Source organism: Rhinatrema bivittatum, chromosome 3, assembly GCF_901001135.1.
Source record: "Rhinatrema bivittatum chromosome 3, aRhiBiv1.1, whole genome shotgun sequence".
NCBI classification, from domain to species: Eukaryota; Metazoa; Chordata; class Amphibia; order Gymnophiona; family Rhinatrematidae; genus Rhinatrema; species Rhinatrema bivittatum.
The window spans coordinates 118214155-118234413 of record NC_042617.1 but is presented as its reverse complement, the minus strand read 5'-3'; the positions used below and the strand labels follow the sequence as shown (position 1 = coordinate 118234413).

Below are 20259 nucleotides of genomic sequence, written 5' to 3'. Positions count from 1 at the left end.
TTCCTCCCCAAGATCATAGCCAGGGGTTCTACTTCCACTACTTCCTTATTGCCAAGAAATTTGATGAACTGAGAGTTGTCCTGAATTTAAGATGTCTGAACAAAAACACATTCTGGGAGAATTTCAAGATGAATTCCCTCCATATGATTCTCTCCTTCATCCAGAAGGGGGAATGGACATGTGCTCTGGATCTAAAAGATGCTTATTGCTCATATTCTCATCCATCCCTCCCACTGACATTACCTGCGCTTTATGGTGGACTCCTCCCACTATTAGTACAAAGTGCTTCCCTTCACCTGTCAACAGCACCAACGGTCTTTACCAAGTGCTTGGCTATAGTAGCAGCACATCTGTGATGACAAGGGATCTATTCTTCCCTTACCTGGATGACTGACTCGGGATGACGAATTCCCAGGATGGTGTACTGCAAAAATTATTAAATTCCTACAGTCATTGGGAATCTGATGAATTTCAAGAAACAGACTCTTGGTTTCTTCCCAGAAAATCTAATTCATTGGACTGTGGATAAAAATTCTCTGCAGGAGTGAGCTTTCCTTCTGTCAGATGTGGCATACTCCCTCAGATCCCTTGTGTACAGACTGTTAAACATGGATTAGTCCACAGCAGAGAAATTCTAGTTTCTAGGTCACATGGTGACTGCGATTCATGTAATTTCATTAACTCCCTTTTTCATATAGCTTCTGCAGTGGGGCCTCTACTCCCAGTGTGGACCAGCTAACTCAATCCTTATTTTATTTATTTATTTATTTTGCATTTTTATATACCGACATTCTTGTATCAGATACAAATCATACCGGTTTACATTAAAAACAGAGTATGCAGGAAAATAGGTTTCCTAAGTCAAATACATTGAACATATTTAATAAACAAAGAATTACTAAAAACTATGAAAAAGGTTAATTAACAAAGGAAAACTTAAGGGAATTTAAAATAAGCGTAGCACAAAGGAGTGCACAAAGGGGAGTGCCCCTTTGGCGTACCCCTTCACACGGCGCGCAACGCCTGGTGGAATGTGGCCGTTTACCGGCTCGCCGCTGAGCGTGATGACGTCAGGGGGGGGCGGGTCTCTTCATCCCTGAGTTCACAGCATTCTCAGTTTCAGCGCAAAGTGTTTTTTCAATTTTTTTGGTCTTTTTGGTCTCTCTTTCTCTCAGCGATTGCCCCTAAAGGTTCCCGGTACTGGTGGGCTGCCCCTCCGCACCACTGCCTTGACAACCAATGTGAGAATTTCACAAGAAATAAAATGAGAACTACACTGACATCCTTCAGGAAGAATCACCACTGCATCTATTTCCTCATCAAGTAACATTGCTGACAGATGCCTCTGCAAAAGGTTGGGGGCCCACACAGAGCCCTTTCGAATTTGAGGAATTTGATTGTTCATAGACAATTTTGGATCAACCTCCTCAAAGTGAGAGTGATCAGGTGTGCTCTAACAATATTTGTTCATTTCTTTAAAAATAAATAAATAAATAAAAAGGCATTTTCATTCAAACTGACAACCAAGTAGCCATGTTGTATGTGGACAAGCAGGGAAGCACAAGATCATGTACTTTCTCGTAAAGGTGATAAAACTATAGGAATGCATGCAAACATCAAGCTATCCTGCAAGTGACCTACCTTCTGATGATCTGCAACACATTAGTAGATCATCTCGGCAGAGTCTTTCAACCACATGAATGGTCTACACTGCAGTCAGTAACCAACAGAGTGTTCAGTCAATAGTGATTTCTAGCAATCAACCTATTTGTGTCAAGAGCAAAACAAAAAAAACTGGAAAAGATTTGCTGTATTGTTCCCTGCGAACTCTGATCCACGCAAGACGCTTTTCTGCTTGACTGGAATGCAGATCTCATGTCAACTTTTCCACCAATTCCATTGATTACAAGCACAATGCAAAAAGTGCTCAAAGACTCGACCCATCAGACCTCATAGCTCCAGCATGGCCAAACAGGTTTTGTTTGCATATTTAATATAGCTGTTCTGTAGCCCTCCAATATCTCTCTCAGGTCAGATCCATCCTTATTAACATGTCTGTTTCATCTGAAGCTTCCTTCCCTCAACTTGATGGCTTGGATGTTGAACACTCAGTGATTGCCAAACTGTCCTTACCCAAGGAGGTTGAGGACATAATAGTATCTGCCAAAAGACCATTGACTAGAAGGGCCTACGGTTTTAAATGGACAAGGTTCTCCACATGATGCTAACACAATATCTTAGATCCAGTTACTGATCTATTTGCTCTCTTTCTGCTTCAGGATTTAGCACCTCATCAGTAAGAGTACATCTTGGTGCCATAACAGCTTACCATGCTCAAGCTGAGAGTAAGCCAATCTCCACTCATCTGTTGTTTTACAAGCTCATAAAAGGCTTATGGCATACTAAACCTACAGTGGTGAAACCACCTTTTTTGCACGGGGCCTAAATGTGGTTCTGGTACAACTGCTAAAGCTATCATTTGAACTAATAGAGTTGGCTTCTTTCAAACTTCTAATATGAAATGTAATATTTCTTGTAACAGTAACATCAGCCAGAAGAGTCAGAAAGCTTCAGGCTTTAGTTCATTATCTGCCTTATGTATAGAGAGCCTAAAGGAACTCTACTAAAGAGGATTGTTCCATTTGTCATAGGGGAACAGGAGTAGTAGCATTGTGGGTCTTAGTTCCCTCATGTGGGAGACTGGCATGGTGAGTCCACAGAATATAAAAACCCATGCCACCATCTTAAGGTGTGGACATTATCCCTTGTAGGGGCAGCATGTCACTATGCTTGCTCTTATTTTGTTTAATTTTCTTAGGAAAGGACCCTTGGGCCTCTAAGGATAAGGCTTCGGTATATAAAAGTAGAAAGGGTGCTTTTGCCTAACCTTACTTTGTCTTTTTGGAATCCTTTTGGTTTTGGAGGAGGAAGGTGTTCCACCCTTCCTTTCTCTGTTTTTGGTTTCCCTTTAAGACATTTGGGGTAGATTTTATAAATCTGCGCACATGCGTACTTTTGTTCGCGCACCAGGCTCGAACAAGAGTACGTGGGATTTCAATAGATACGCACGTAGCCATTAAAATCCGGGGTTGGCGCACACAAGGCTGCCCAAAATCGGCAGCCTGCGCACGCCGAGCCGCACAGCCTGCCTCCGTTCCCCCCCCCCTCTATCACGGAAGTTGTTTTATGCGTGCAGGGCCGGCTGCCGCACTCCATGTTCCAGTCCGGGGGCTGGTCCAGAGGCCGTGGCCACGCCCCCGGAATGCCCCCGGGCTGAAGCCACGCCCACGGCGGCGCCCCGGATGACACGCTGAACTCGTCACTCCCCCTCGACACGCCCCCCGATGACACGCGGATTGCGACACGCCCCCCCCGAAACGCACCCCCCCCCCCCCCCCAGGAAAGCTCCGGGACTTACGCGCGCCCCGGGGCTTTGTGCGCGCCGGAAGCCTATGCAACATAGGCTCGGCATGCGCAGGGGGTGTTTGGGCCAGGTTTTCAGGGGGTACGCGCGTATCTTATGTGCGTACCCCTTTGAAAATCTGGCCCTTTGTGTTTACCACAGGCCCAAGTCCCCTAGGGCCTAGGGGCTAAGGATATACTATGAAGAACGAGGTATCTCCATCAGAGAGCATGGGTGGACTATTGTTAGTTGTAGCGGAGGAATGGTTCTGTGTTCATCTCTAAGGAGAAGGAGGTGATGAAGATATGTGGCACTCATGCCATGTAAATCTCATCTATATCATCAGGATGTTGAAGAGAAGACTATGGAGGTACCCCCCCCCTCCCCCAATACAAATAAGGGAAGTAAGGAGAATGACTGACTGAGTAAACAATTGAACTAAAGATATGAGAAATGGGATTTTGAATTAGTACAGCTGAATTGGGATACTATCTCATGTACCAAATGGTGGGAGGAAACTTTAAAACTAACCCATTAATTGGAATGGATTTGAGATAAAAAGAACTATTTGACATCAGTATCAGAATACCTTAACTGGAAGTTGAAAGTCACAAATTTTATTAGAAGATCTGAAGCTGTAAAATGATTGTATATACCAAGAACTTGTAACTTAAGTTTTACTGACTAAAGATGGAAAAACATTAACTTGGAAACCATCATTTTGCTTCCAGAGTGATTATTAGTGCTGTATACAAGAGACTTAAATACTTAACTATTGAACAACACTTAGGACCTAGAAGATAATCTTCCCCCAGACAGGGACTCTTGCACTTTATCATCTGGAAAGGACTTTACCAGCTTAAGACCTATTTATTTATTTATTAAATGCATAGTGACGAACTCTAGGCGACTTACAGTACAAACATTCATAGTAAATACATAAGAGACAATACAAATAGACAAATCTTTGGGATCCTATGAAGAGACACAAGACAATTCTTCTAATAGGGTGGTTCTCTGCACCCTTCCAAAGTTTCTACCAAAAGTAGTATTGGCTTTCCATGTTAATCAAGCCATTGTGTTACCTATGTCCTTTCCGAGGCCACACGCACATGAGAAAGCCCTTCATAGCTTAGACTGTAAAAGAGCCTTGGCTTACTACAAAAGGACGATTTTGATACATCATCAGGCTTCACAACTATTCATCTTTTATGATCCTAATGGACTTTGCATAGCAGTGACCAAACATGCATTATCAAACTGGCTAGCAGACTGCATCATGCACTTCTATACACTAGCTGGACAACGAATTACAGACACCATCAAGTTAGAACTATGGCTGCATCGGTGGCTTATCTGCGAGCTGTACGTCTCGAATATATCTGCAAAGCTGCAACATAGTTGTTAGTACACATCTTTGTGTTCCATTACTGTCTGGACTATTTCTCAGTGACAGTAAATTTGTACAAGCAGTTTTGCATAGCCTGTTCAACCAGTAATGTACTCTCCACAGTGGGGTCTAGGTTGTTTATTCAGTAAATACTCTGCTGCAACCCTTAGCTTGGTATTCCCTACATATCCTGGCTAATTCAGTTCTGCTTGTCGATGAAGAAAGCAAGTTTTCTTACCATAAAGAGTTTTCAGTAGACAGCAGAATGAGTTAGTTTCTAAATACTAGCTCACCTCCCTGGAGAGCTGACTATCTAGCTAGAATTAGCTCTAAAATCAACCGAGTGAGCTCAAGAGGCAACACCCACATGAGAATTCCCACACACATTCAGTAGAAGAAAACCTCTCTGCTGTGAGCCTGGTTTCATGAGGCCAGGAGATTTCGAGCAGGCAGAGCCCCTGCACAAGCTTTGCAGAAATAGAGTTCGGGCAGACAGCAGCCCTTTCGGAATCGGTGCAGGTCCTCTAGAGATGGTGGGTCCCAAGAGGGGAGCAGAAGTAAGATCTCAGGAGGTTATTGGAGGGAGGCTTTTTTTTTTTTTTTTTTTTTAAAGGAGTGGACCAGAATACCATCGGACTGTGGTGGGTCCTGGAGGTAGTAAGAGACTGTTACACCTTAGAATTTTCTTGGCCACTCAAGGATGCCTTTGTAGTCTCCTGCTGTGTCTCCTGGAGCAAATGGGAAGCAGTGCAGGACACGCTTCAGCGATTACAGCTTCTTTGCGCCATTGTTCTGGTGCACCCCCCCCCCCCAGGAGAGGGGGGGCAGGTATTCAGTGTATTTCATGGTCCCAAAGAAGGAAGGGACCTTTCAGCCCATTCTCGATCTGCAGAAGGTGAATGCTGCCCTCTGGATGGCTTGGTTTCGGATGGAGACGCTGTGCACAGTGATAGTGGCGGTGCACAAAGGGGAGTTTTTAGCGTCCTTGGATCTGTCAGAGGCCTACCTTCATATCCCTATTCAACCTGAACATCAACTGTTTCTGAGAGTCATAATTTTGGGAGAACATTTCCAGTTTCGAGCTTTTCCCTTTGGGTTAGTTACAGTGCCACGCACATTCACAAAGGTGATGGTAGTAGAGGTGGCAGCCCTCTGGAAGGAGGGCGTCCTGGTACACCTGTACCTGGACGATTGGCTCATCCGAGCGAAGACTGAGGTATAGTGTGGTCATTCAGTCCAGCGGGTGCTCCAGCTTCTGGGGGCGCTGGGCTGGGTTAGGAACCTAGCAAAGAGTCATCTGAAGCCGATTCAATCCTTGGAGAATCTAGGGGCTCTCTTTGATACCCGTCTGGGGAAGGTGTTCCTGATTGCGGAGAAAGTCCTAAAGCTGCAGAGTCAGGTTCTTCGGTTGCAGAGCTTGGCGATGCCCAAGATCTGGGATTACCTACAGGTCCTGGGGTAAATGGTTTCTACGCTGGATTTAGTGCCATGGACTTTTGCTCATGATGCGTCTTCTGCAGGGGGCTCTGTTATCCTGCTGGAACCTACTGTCAGAGGAATTTCAAGCTCCCATTGCCAGAAGAGGCCAGGTCCAGTCTCTCATGGTGGCTGTTCTCAAGAAGGGAATGGATCTGGAAATGCCTGACTGGGTACTGGTAACCACGGACGCTAGCCTCTTTGAATAGGGGGCAATTTGCCTGGGGTCAGTGGTCACCAGAGGAGGCGGCTTGGTCAATCAATCAACTGGAAACCAGAGCAGTGTGCAAGGCCTTATTGGCATTTCTTCCACTCATTCGGGGCAAATCAGTGCAAGTATTCTCTGACAATGCGATGACAGTAGCATACATCAATCGACAGGGTGGTACAAAGAGTCGTCTAGTGGCGTTGGAAGCACAGGAGCTGTTCCTGTGGGCGGAGAAACATCTGGAGAGACTAACTGCTTCTGTTTTTGGGCCTCAATTCTTATTTGGTGGGATAATATGCCCTTCTTTTACATAAATGGAAAAGCTTAGGCCTATAGTATTGTGGGCAATTGTACCAGGGTAGTTGGAGTGGACAACGTGCAAGCGGACTTCCTCAGCAGACAGTGTCTAGATCCGGGGGAGTGGGAGTTGTCGGCTGAAGAGGGTACGTCCCTTAGAGGTGGACATCCTGCAGATCTTGGAATTTCTGCAGTGCGGGTTATCTAAGGGGCTAGCATACAATTCCTTCCGGGTCAAGGTAGCAGCTTTGGGTTCCCTGCATGGCCCTGAGTTCTTAAACTCTGGTGAGGGGCTCCTTCAACCAGGATTCTCTGTGGGTCTGGATCTTAAGGAGTACTGGGCAAGACAGCTGTGCCCAGTTCCTTAAGGTAGTCTGAGGGAGTTTTCTATAGACTCCTTCATATGCACTCCCACTTATCCCAGCTGAGTGCATATGAAAGGAAATACACATTGGCATTTTTCTTTCCTGCCCAATGTTGTATTCAGTAGTTGAAGGGCTGTAGGGCCAGGAACATCTCATCACACTTGCATTGGACTCCTTATTTCTATTTATCCATAGAAGCTGTTGGTGGTCCATTACAAGCGTGAATTGTCATCCCAGCAGGTAGTATCATAAGGCCTCTAAGTCCCACTTAACTTCCAAGGAATTTGGTTGCCAAACATCATAGAAACACATTAAGATTTCTCATTTCATCATGGGGGCTTCATGATGTTTGCGGTTATGTAACCCAGCACGCCAAGATTATAATTTTTTTTTCTAGAGTACACAATTCATGTTCTAGATTAGATTATTTCCTGGTGAGCAAATCCTGTGTGACAGGCTGTAAGTCGATGTGGGCTCTATCACATGGTCTGATCATGCTGGTATTGCTTGTGTGCTATTTTTACAGCAAAAAAAGCTGGACAACAATTCTGGAGATTAAATGATTCTTTATTAAGTGATAAGATATGTGAGGGGGGTGAGAGAGGATATTAAGGAATATCTATATTTCACTGATCAAGTGGATATATCTGCTCAGATGCTTTGGGATTGTCTCAAATTGGTTATTTGAGGCAAAATGATCACCAGGGCAGTCACTAAAAAGAGAGAAAACAGAATTACCGGCCTCTGTTTATGATGTTATTCCATATCCTTAATAGTTGGACAGCCCTAAAATACTTATGGAGTTAGAAGAGACAAGGGGTAAGTTGATTTCAATAATGAGGGAAGAGATTCAACACAAATTTGATCTGATCCTGACAAACTTTTTTGAGCGGAGCAATAAAGCTAGTGAGCTGTTGGCGTAGCAATTAAGAAGGCAGCAAGTTCAGAACTAAATGTTAAAAATTAAGGATGATGGTGGCAAATTTTTGTATGGGCGATTTAATCAGAAGTAGATTTGTCCAATTTTATAAAGGTTTATATGCAACAGATACTTCCGTCTGGGTGGAGGATATAGAACAATATTTAAATCAAATCAACTTACCGTATGTGCCTCCAGAAATTGCAGACAAATTGGATGGTGAAATTTCTAGGCTGTAGATTTTTGCAGCTGTAGCCTCTTTCAAAGATATATGTCTCTGGGACTAGTTGTCTACATGGTGAAATTCTATAACAAATTTTTTTTAAATGTTATTAATTGCATCTGTTCATAAGATTTGAACTCCCTCCTAAAGGATCCAGAGCTACAAAGGTTTATGAACCTTGCAGGGATTATAGTCCTCCCAAAACTGGGTAAAGACTTTACCTTCTGTACTTCATTTAGACCTATATCCCGTCTCAACCTAGATTTGAAAATACTTGCTAAAATCCTGGCCTCCCAATTAAACTGGGTGTTCCCAGATCTAGTTGCTCCGGAATAGTCTGGGAGGCAAGCAGTGGATAATATTCGAAAAATCCTAAATCTGATTTGCAAGTATGAGAGAATTCTTTGGTGGTGGTGTCGATTGATGCCAAAAAGGCTTTTGACTGAGTACATTGGGCTTTTATGTTTTCTGTTTTGAAGAAAATAGGCTTGGGATCAAATTTTTTTAGTGTGGTTGAAAGCCTTGTATTCTTGCCCTATGGCTTGCAGTGATGTGAATGGGAAATATACTGCATCCTTTGGCCTAGGGAAACTAGACAGGGGTGTCCACTTTTTCCTTTATTTGTGCTAGTTATGGAACCATTGGCAGAATAATATTGGATATTTACCGGCAGCTGAAAAATATCCAGAAAATATAGGTGGCACAGTTGCCTAAAGTTTCCTTATTTGCCAATGATATTTTGTTCATGTTGACAAACCCTTTTTGATATTGCCAGTTTTGTTGCATGAATTTGATGCTTTTGGGAGAGTGTCCGGTTTTAAAGTGGATATAAGGAAATCAGAGTTGCTAAATATTAATTTTGCTGAGGAGCAAACTATTCAGATTTGGTATAGTTTTCCCATTAAATAGACCCAGGGATGCATTAGCATATAGGCTGTTTGTAGGAAGTTGTTCCAGCTGAATTGTGGTCCCTTGATGGACAAAACAATTAAAGATATAGATACATGGTCCCATTTATAATTTTTCTTGGCTAGGATGCATTGTCACGTTTAAGATAATTTCATGTAGGTAAGATTGTTATCTTCCAGACCTTGCCTATTGGGATTCCAGCCAGATTTATGAAATTGCTACAGAAAAGAATCTTTAGATATATTTGGAAATGCAGACCATCTAGAATGGGGTGGAGGTGGGTGAGAGGAGTTATATCTAAAGAAGGATCTTGGAGGGTTGGCAATTCCAAATTTTTAAGTAGTAATATGTGGCAGCTCAGTTAAGGTTGCTATATGGTTGGCATTTCACACACCCACTTAAACAGTAGACTTTTTTTTGGAGCAGGGATGCTTGAATGGGAGTCACTGTATGTTTTGGTATAGAGCCCGCAATTGGTGAGTAGTTATCATCTGGTCAATCCTTTCACATCGGCAATAATGCAAGTATGTGCTGCTAATAGATTACTTACCGGCCATAAACCTTACTCTCCTTTAATGTTATCGGGCCTTGATTCTTATTTGGTGGGATAATCTGCCCTTCTTTTACATAAATGGAAAAGCTTAGGCCTATAGTATTTTGGGCAATTGTATCAGGGTAGTAAGAGATTGGGAGTTTGAGGGATAAATTTGGGCTGCCTGAGATTAAATGATTTAGATACTTGCAGATATGACACTATTTAACTCAGATTTCAGTCAGAAGTCAGATTATTCGCCCTTTCTCTTTATTTGGGTTATTGTGTTCCAAACAAGCTACATGTAAGAGCTTATTGTTTAAGATATATAGTTTTCTGTTTTCATCCCAGGGAGGAAAGCTAAAACACATGTTGGTATGGGAACAGGATATTGGTGAGGCCTTAGATGAGCATAGTTGGGATACATGTTTTTGGGATATGGCTAAGGGTTCTCTGTCTTCTGCCATAGTAAGGAACAACTATAAAATACTGTATCTCTGGTATCCTACCCCTTCTAAATTGCATAAGATATATTCTGCTTATTCTGACTTGAAATGGCAACAATGTGGGCAGAGAGATAATTATATTTGGTGGGAGTATGCAAAGGTTCAAACATTTTGGACTATGGTATCTATCTTTAATCGTGGGGAAAAGGGGAATTGATGCAGAAACAGCCAATTTCCTAGCATGTAGCAGATGGACTCAGGACCAATGGGTATAGTGTGCTCCTGATAGCAGTTGGAGACTGAGTCAGATTTCAATTTGACGTCAGTACTACATATACCTGTGCAGGAAGCTCTGCTCTTCAGTATTTCTCAGTCTCCTTAGCAGTTTGGGACTCTACACACACTTGCACAGCGTTAGACGAAATCCAAACCAAAGAAGAAAGAAAATCTTACCTCTACAAGACGAGCCCCACACTCCTGCGGTGATACCTAAGCATCCTTCCCCCAGTCGAGAATTCCTGAGGTGATTTCCGAGATCCCTCAGAGGTAGGCCTCAGTCCGGTAGCCGGTTCCCAGCGTGGACTTAGCCCCCAGGAACGGGAGTGGCTGAAAGGCAGCGGGTGCAATACCGAGCGCGGCGGTGAAGGTATTCCCCTCTCCCCCCGCAGCCGGAGACTGCCCAGCACAGGACAGGACTGCTTCTAAGGCCAATTCCAAAAGCAAAGCATATTCTATCTGCATTGTCTGAATTATCAAGAAGGCTGCTCACCCCCATTAAAATGTTGCTAGCAGTAATTTTGTTATGGGTTTGACAGTTGTTTGGGTTTGATTGTAAATATTACTACCCTTAATATAAGACTTGGGGGTAACCTACATGGAGCAGTAGTTACTACCATAAGAAACTTGCAGGGCAGGCTGGATGGGCCATTCATTGTTTTTTGGGTTTTTTTTCCCCTCCTTTCATTGCTGTGTTACCTTGGGACTCTAAGATCTACTTGCTATCTATCTACCCAAGAGATTGGCCTAGGAAGAAAATTAGACTAATAGCATAAATTCTGTGCACTGCAAGATGTGAAGTCATGACTTTATAGAGGGGAGACCGTTTGCCAAGTTTATTCTCACTTGTTAGATGGTTATGGACAGTATGTTATATGTGCCACCTGATGGCTGTTTGCAAAGACTTAAACACTTCGCATTGGCAATCTGAAAACTATTTCTGAAGTAGCCTGAGGAATCCAGCTTAGTCCCCTTTTGTTGGAAGTTTGGCAGTGTGGATGGGGTGAAACTGGAAAATCTTTCTGTACCATGTATGTGTTGGAAATGCGCTGTGATGCTTCCTTTGTTTGTTTTCAGTGCTTTGTTAAACAGCAGTTTGATTGTGGTTCAGTAAAAATTAAATTAAAAAAAAAAAAAAAGTTTGAATCTAGTGCTATGAATCTTCATTCCCAACTTCTGGGGGATGTTTCCATATTTAATGATGTCCAGCTTACTTTAGTTAAAAGGTCCTTGCAGCTATAGCCCTTGGCTGGCGACCATGCATCAGGGCTCTTTCTGGAGGCTGTAAAACCAGCCACTAGATGTTGCCATTGATTGATGACAGTCGTCTTGCCCCCAAAGGCTATGAATACTGCCTCCTCAGTATTCCCTGAGCCAGGATTCAAGCCCAGGTCCCTCCACATGTCACTTTGCAGCATTACCACTGAGCACTTTTCAAGTTCTTACTTGCCATGAAATGATTACAAGTAAACGTATGCCTTTTATGTAGACATTGCATATAGTATTTCAGCATTTCGGTGTACTTGGGAGCTACTGAGCTCAATTTCTTGTTATATTGAGTTTTATGGAAAAGCCCACAACTAGTTCTTGGCCACTTATCAAATAACATGAAGCTGAAAATGTAGCCTGAATTTGTTGAAACATAACTCTGAATCTTACTTAGTGTCTTTCAGTTGCATTATAAGGTTGTAAAACCTTTCAGCCAGTCAGTTTTTTCTCCATGCCTTAGGATTTTACATCTTCTTTTTCTTGGAGAGATGGCAGCTTATGCAATTCTACAGTGTGAGATCATTTCTTTGGTTAGCAACATTCTCATAAACGAGTTTATAAAACATGGAAAAAGGTGGAATCAAGAATGCTTTCCAACATAGATTTGTAGATGGGTTTCTTACATTTTATGCTGATCTTACTTTCTTTGACAACTCACTTGAGAAGTTTCATTTATATCAATTTTCCCAGTGGATTCTGTTATTGGATGAAGGAATTTTGGCTGCTTAATTACTAGGTTTTGTACATGTAACTTACTTGGAGAAAAATAATGAACAGACAAGAGAGAAATTTTACCATATAAACGACTAGACCATTCCAACTAGGTCAGACTGATTCCACCATGAAGTGTGGGGTCCATGCTGGCAGTCAGTGTTGTTGAAATGTTGAGCGCTCATTCTAGAACAGTTCCTCCTCCTGTATCTCACAGTGTGCCACCCCTCACCCCCAGGGCAAATGTATAGCTCTCCCGGTCTTTTCTTTGTAGAGCAAGTGAAGGGGACATGCTCACTGGGGCATAGCTAGGGACCTTGGTTTTTATTTTATTTTCCTGGAAATTTCAGTCTTAACAAAAAAATATATATATATCAGTGGAATCATGTTTTTTCCACTGATTTTTCTCCTGTTTATGTCACTTTTTTATTGATTTTTTTTTTTTTATTTTTTGTTATAACATTGAAGTTCACAGGAAACATAAAATAAAAACTGAAAACAAAGGTCCCTAGGAATGGCTTAGTTTGTAGAGCATTTTCAAAATTAAACCCTTTGCATACTTTTTTTTCATTAAATTTTCTAAGTGGATTCTAGGGGTCTTTCCTGAAAAGAAAAAAAAAAAGTGAATGATGCCAAGAGATTGTATTAGGAAGGGAGAAATTTTAGCCACAGACATGATATAAATTGATATCTATCTATTCATTATTATCAGTGCCTCTGGATTAGGGATGGATCCAATTTTTTTTTTTAACAAATAGGATTTCAATTATATGACAAAAATGATTGGGGGGGGAGGTGTCTGACTTTCTTGCACATCTCGGCTGGGCTGGTGGGGTAGTGGTAGAATGTGCTTTTAGATTAGAATGTTCCCCAACATTTCACAGCCTCTAACTGCACCCTCCCCCCTTAATAAGCAATGGAATTTGGGGGGGGATAGTTTGTCCTCGGAAAATACTGTGGTTTTCAAACTCATCTGAAAAACTCCATGTGCATGTACTGGACACATGGTAACAGACACAAAAAGGAGTTGAATTAGCACAAGTTTGAAACTTATGAGCTGTGGTGCCAGTCATCAAAGCTTCAACCCATTTTCCTCCAGTGTACCAAATGTGAATTTCCATTGCTACTTTGGAGAATTATTTTTCCCCCATAGATGGAAAGGCACTGATCTCCTTTGCATAATTGTTTCCACCATTATCTAATTGTTTTTCTATTGTTTCCAATTTACTTTGTTTTTTTGCTTTCCGACATACAGAATTTTGGAAAAAATAATGTAAAAGGGGCTGATGTCAATCTGTAGGGCGCAATCTCTTTCCAAAAAAGGGACTGAAATTCACTAAATTTGGCATGCAGAAAGAAAATATGAATATCTCTGAGTTTTAAAATTAAAAATATCAAGTCAATGTTTTCAGAGAACCGATCCTCCAAAAAATATCCCCATTGATTTCCAAGGGAAATTGTTAAAACTCAGCATGCTGTCCATCACTCCCATCTTTCCAACACTGCACATCCTTCTGACCCACTCCCTACTAATTTGCTCACCGCCATCCCTAACACCGTCGCAAAAACTATTGCAGAAATCATTAATACCTCCTTAACCATGGGCACAGTTCCTAATCAGCTAAAACTTGCTATCCTCAAACCCCTACTGAAAAAACCAACTGCTTCACCCACTGACCCAGCCAACTTCAGACCCATCGCAAACCTGCCCATGATCTCCAAACTGATGGAAAAAGTTGTAAATAAACAACTCTCCGAATATCTCGAGGAGCACAACATTCTCACCCCTGCACAATACGGTTTTCGGAAATCACTAAGCACAGAGTCCCTTTTGCTTTCTCTCACAGATAAATTACTTTTGAACCTGGAGAAAAAACAGTCATTCTTGCTGGTACTGCTAGATCTATCTTCAGCGTTCGACACGGTAAATCACTCACAACTCCTAAACCAACTATCAAACATAGGAATTAAAGGCACAGCTCTCAATTGGTTTAAATCATTCCTATCAAATAGGTTTTACAAGGTCAGAATAAACAACAAAGAATCTGACCCCATCCTATCAGATCAAGGCGTACCACAAGGCTCATCGCTCTCTCCCACCCTGTTTAACATTTACCTCCTCCCCCTCTGCCATCTGTTATCACAACTCAAGCTCACGCATTACCTCTATGCAGACGACATCCAGATCCTCATCCCCATCACAGAATCAATTCAAAAAGCCTTCGCCTACTGGGATAATTGTCTCCAACCAATTAAACAACTACTCTCCAGCCTGAACCTGATTCTAAACTCAAGCAAAACAGAGCTGCTACTGATTTCACACAACCCGAACACCCACCCAATTAGCCTCGCACAACCCACACCTTTAAACATGGAGCTCTCTGCAGACGTAAGGAATCTAGGAGCATGGCTCGACAACCAACTTAACCTAAAAAAATTCATAAACACAACCACCAGGGATTGCTTCTTTAAACTACAGGTCCTAAAGAAACTAAAGCCACTCCTTCACTTCAATGACTTTCGCCTCGTTCTCCAATCCATTATTTTTTCGAAACTTGATTACTGCAACTCAATCTTACTTGGACTCCCCGCCAACAGCATCAAACCTCTACAGATGGTACAAAACACCGCAGCCAGAATCCTAACTAACACTAATAGAAGAGACCATATTACCCCCATCTTGAGCAACCTCCACTGGCTACCCATCAAGCAGAGAATCCTATATAAAACCTTAACTATTATTCATAAAGCAATTCATAACATCGCACCTGTATCTCTACAAACTCAACTACGTCTACACTTACCCTCCAGACCCATCAGAAGCGCCTACAAAGGCACATTAGTCGCAGCTCCAACCAAATCAACTCTAAGAAAAAGAGCACTCTCAACTGCTGGACCACACCAATGGAATGCGCTCCCACCAGTCCTACGACTCGAACCTAGTCTACCAGAGTTCAAAAAACGGTTAAAAACCTGGCTCTTCAGTCAAGCCTTTCAATTCCCAGAGGGTAAATAGGCACCTCAGCATGACTCTCAGTTCCAACCATTGCAGGTTGACATTAACACCTTGCACTTAATTACACATATGTACTTGCTTATTCGTTATGTTTATTTAACAGTCATTATTTACATACTATATAACAGTACATTTGCAGATTATCTTCACTACTAAAGTTCCTTGTAAAAAGTTGTACACACACATTCTATTCCAAAACACTAATAATGTTAATTGCCATTTGCTAAATGTTATTTTTACCTTCAATGTTCCTTGTAATAATGTTTAATGGTTGATTGTTATTGTTCAATGTTTAATGTTCTATGTACAAAACCCCGGTCTAACCTCCCAGACCAGGGCAACCTTTTCGTTACTTGTAAACCGGAATGATTTGTATTGCATACAGGAATTCCGGTATATAAAAATTAAAAATAAATAAATAAATAAATAACTTTGGCATAGAGCAGTACATGTAGTCAGGGAAAAATAACTGGAACAGATGTTGATGGATGGCACTGAAATGTGTCTTCAAATCTATACCCACACACATCCTACCACCCCATACTCTCCCAATCACCTGCCCTTAACCCCACATTATATCTACAGCCACGCACATGCCACACACATGCACCCCCGCAATATATAGGAATGCCAAACACTCCCAGTTTCGCATTACTATACCCCATTTACGAAACCCACGTGCACCCCCAGCAAGTCATAAGTATGCAGTAATGATAGATCCATGCAAACCTACAACCCACACACCCATTAGCATACAAGCCCACTCTGCTACATACCTACATCCACAAATCTATATCCTCCCCATGCGTTCTGACACATATTCCCAAACATATACGCCCATCCTAACTCTCCATACTTTGCCACTCACATATTTCTGTATCCTCCAAACATGCCCACACATATATAACCACATGCTCCAAACATGCCCACACATATATAACCATAGTTACACCCTTAGTCAAACCTCCACCACACAGATACCCACAGGCCCCCCACATCCTTCAAATTCATACCCCTTACAAACCCATGTATCTCTTCCATATACACACATACATCTTCATACCACCACCACTTACTGCCTATTCATCACACCTACTTATGTACATGCACTCCTCAAGCCCCCCCCCCCCCCACACACACACACCACCACCACAAATCCTTCACACCCCTTCTAGAGATATTTGTTGGAAAGCATTCAAGAGGCCATGCCTCTGCATGCTTTCCCTACTTGCTCTACTAATGTGCTTATTTTGATTTTTAATTATTTATAATTTTGTATTTTCTTACATTTGGGGGCTTTTCTCAGTTTTACTTCCTAAGGATCTTGGAATATAGAACACCTTTTGAACATTCAGTATTGGTGCCCCGTTGTGGGTTCCCTGGCCATGCCAGCATTCATGGATGGAAGGAGGTCTGATGTGCTGTGCTGGAGTTGGGGACTTGAAGTAGAATGTGGCAATTGCACTTAGATTGGACAAACTGGACACTGTAAAAGTAAAAAAAAACAAAACAAAATGTCCTAAAGAAAGGACTAAATAAAGTAATAACTACAGTAATAGCATTCCAAAGAGGAAAAAAAACATGTTAATCAAGTTATATGCTGAAACTGATCAGTAAGTGTATAAAAATGGAGCACAAAAGTCCTTACCCAGAAAGAAAAACTGAAAACATTAAAAAATAAAATAAAATTGCAACCGACATAAGTCAAAATTGCTACAAAGAAAAGAATATGCAAAGAAGAAAAATGTTGTTTAACACAATGTCCAGAAAAGAACGATGATGTTCCCAGCTGTGTTCGTGCAAGGTATCAGTGAACCATTTGACTGCCAGCTAGCAGCTCTGCTCAGGAATAGCCTCATGACTTCTAACAGAACACCAGGCTAAAAGTTCCAGTTTGAGTATTAAAAGGAAAAGGTAAGTATACAGAAAACCTCCGGCATAAGCCAATAAACCAGAATTCAGCATAATGTTGATTGACCAGTTTATATACTTGTGTGGACATATGCAGCACTTAAAAAAAAAAAAAAAAAAAAAAAGAAAAGAAAAAAAATCACAAACACTTCCGAACATACACTGGGACCGATGTAATAAGGTGTGCTGAAGCTGCCGTGGGTTTGTGCTCGCCTGTACGCGCATTTTCCTGTGTGAAGCCCTATACAGGGATGTAATAAGGATTTTGTGCACGGAAAAAGCTTGTATAAATGCACTTACAGACTTGACAGTTTTTCCTGCGTGAATGCATGCAAAGGAGGCAATTAGCAATGCAGGGAACCACGCTAATGCTAGTGCGGGTTTTTTACCGCCACGGTCAGGGAACGAGTTAAGTGTCAGCGCCGACTCGGGGGGGGCCTGTGTCGGCATCCGAGCATCCTGAAAACCACCTAGCTGAGCGCCTGTCTCGGTGTCGGAGTGGCCAGCATCGCTAGGCGCTTTTCTCGGTGTCGGAGTGGCCAGCTTAGGTAGGTGCTTCCCTGGCACTTTTCTGGGTGCCCGATTGTATAGATTCGCGACCAACTAAGTGCCTAGCTCAGTGCCTGAGCGGCAATATTTGCTAAGCGCCTTTCTGGGTGCCAGAGCATCCATATTCGTTCCCAGCTGAGTGCCTATGTCGGCACCTGAGCATCCAGATAGGTGCTCAGTTGGGCACTAATCTTGCTGCTGTGCCAGTTTGAATTAGCATCCATGAAAACATTTGCCATGCTTTCTGCAACACAGTTTTTTGAAATATTAAAAATACTTTCCAGGGTCATACTTTCACTTAATAGGGAGACCCTTTCGCTTGCTCGCTTTTATGCACGATTATTGGCACGGGTTTTGAGCACTGATGCGGCCGCTTGTTACATACAGGCCCTTACCACGCTTAGGAACATGGATCTCTGCGCGCAAATCATTTGTGTGTGTGTATATATATATATATATATATATATATTTTTTTTTTTTTTTACATCCTGCGGAAGCAGCATCTTCAGCCACACGTGGTGATCAAAACCCGTGCTCATAACTAGCGCCTGTTTTGCCACGAGTCTTATTACATCGGCCCCACAGTGAGCGTAGACCAACATGAGAGAAAAATACATAAAACTTAGCAATAAAATAAAAGGGAATAACAGCTAAAAATATATATATATATATTGCTAAACCAATAGGAATAAAAGTTAAAAAATAAATAAAATAAAAAAAATATGCTTTAAGGAAAAGAGAAAAAAATAGAAGAAAAAAGATGAAAGGAAAGACTGAAAAGCAAATGCTCAGTTTTACATCTTGTGCTGGGCTCCTTTGAGAGATTTTACTGAAAAATAAATTACATCCCCTGTAAGAGAGCCAGTATTTTAAGCATTTGAGTTTTCCCTGCTGTCTTCTCTAGACTTCAGGTACTCTTCTGCTTTATCCACAGCATCAAAAAGCTTTTGTTTCCCAATCCACAACAATTTAAGCTTAGCTGGCTAGAGCATGGCACATGTGGCGTCTTTTCATGTGAAGCTTTCGCTTGAACTCGGGAAGACTCTTGGCTCCTGCGTTATATTTGAGCCAAGAGTCCTGCAAGATGAAAATGCATGATTCCTGGTAATGCAGCAATCCAGCTTTGTGAGCAGCTCGCCGCCCTTGCCCCCAAAATACTGTTTCCAGAGGATAACAAGCAGCTGGATGTTTTCTGTCTTTCTGGGTAGGCCCAAGAGTGTGGTGAGCTCTGTCGATTAATAAGCCTATCTGTGACTGGGGAGAAGTGCAACAAATGCAACAGCCAATCTGCAAAGAATTCCATCTGGTTTGAGCCCAAAGATTGTTGCGATAATTCCATTTTTCGAAGTAATCTTGTTTCTCCAGTATAAATTTTTAAGATCTTTTAAGTTTTCCTGTTTTTTTTTGTTGTTTTTTGTAGAGCTACCACTCTCCTCCACTTTTCCATCTGTTTCACTTACTCTTTTAGTCATTTTGTTCACTTTAGGAACTAGTTGCGCTGCTTTATTAAGAACCATCGTCAAACGAGCATCTAGGCTTTTATGTATTTGATAAGAGAGTTGCTGTAATGTATCTTTCAAAGCAGATGTAATCTCAGTAGGGAGGGAGTGATAAAACATCAGTATTTCTTCAGGCATCATCTTGTTCTCCAGGTTCAGTTTCTTTGTCACCATTTTACTGACTGACCTCTTTTTTTTTTTATTTTCCAGATTTTTCAGAACATAAGGCCTGTTTGTGCCCTCTATAGAAAATATTTTGGGAATTTCAGGGGTGTATTTAGTCAATAACTTTAGAAGTCCACGGGAGCCTAACACAAATGCATCTTCCTCTCATGGATGCATCACATGACCTTACAGCCTTTTTTGTTTTTAGTTTTTTTTCCTTTTTTTAAATATGTGACTTTTTTAAAGTGTTTGGTGCAACAGTACTTAATAAAAGTAAAAGGCAATTATTTCTCAAGTAGAACCTGAAATCAAAAGGAGGTTGTATCTGTGTATTAAAATGTATTAGCACTAGTATGATTCTGTAGGGCATACTGTTTGTGCAATCTATATGGCAGAGTCTTCTGACATGTGAGATAGTTATAACCATTGTCTGTTTCATGACACACCTGATGTAACCACTTCCTACTTTTTACACTATGAGTATCTAATTTGTGAAGTTCTTTTCAAGACTGACCTTTAAAAAATTATATTAAAAAGAAAATGGAAGCAAAGAATTCCATTTTCCTTTTACTGGATACACCAGCAGAATTTCCTATGGCATCATATGACCCTCTCAGACTCCCAATATTCATGGTTGCTTATCCTATATTTGATGTGCATTAGTGCCAGGAGTAGCCCATGCTCAGACTGTCTTA

The 20259-nt window shown here is 41.7% G+C and overlaps 1 protein-coding gene across 1 annotated transcript in view; it reads left to right on the top strand.

Annotated features, from left to right (window-relative positions):
• ACTR2 (actin related protein 2) overlaps positions 1 to 20259 on the top strand; it is a 113020-nt gene that overhangs the window by 48332 nt on the left and 44429 nt on the right. The window lies entirely within an intron of this gene.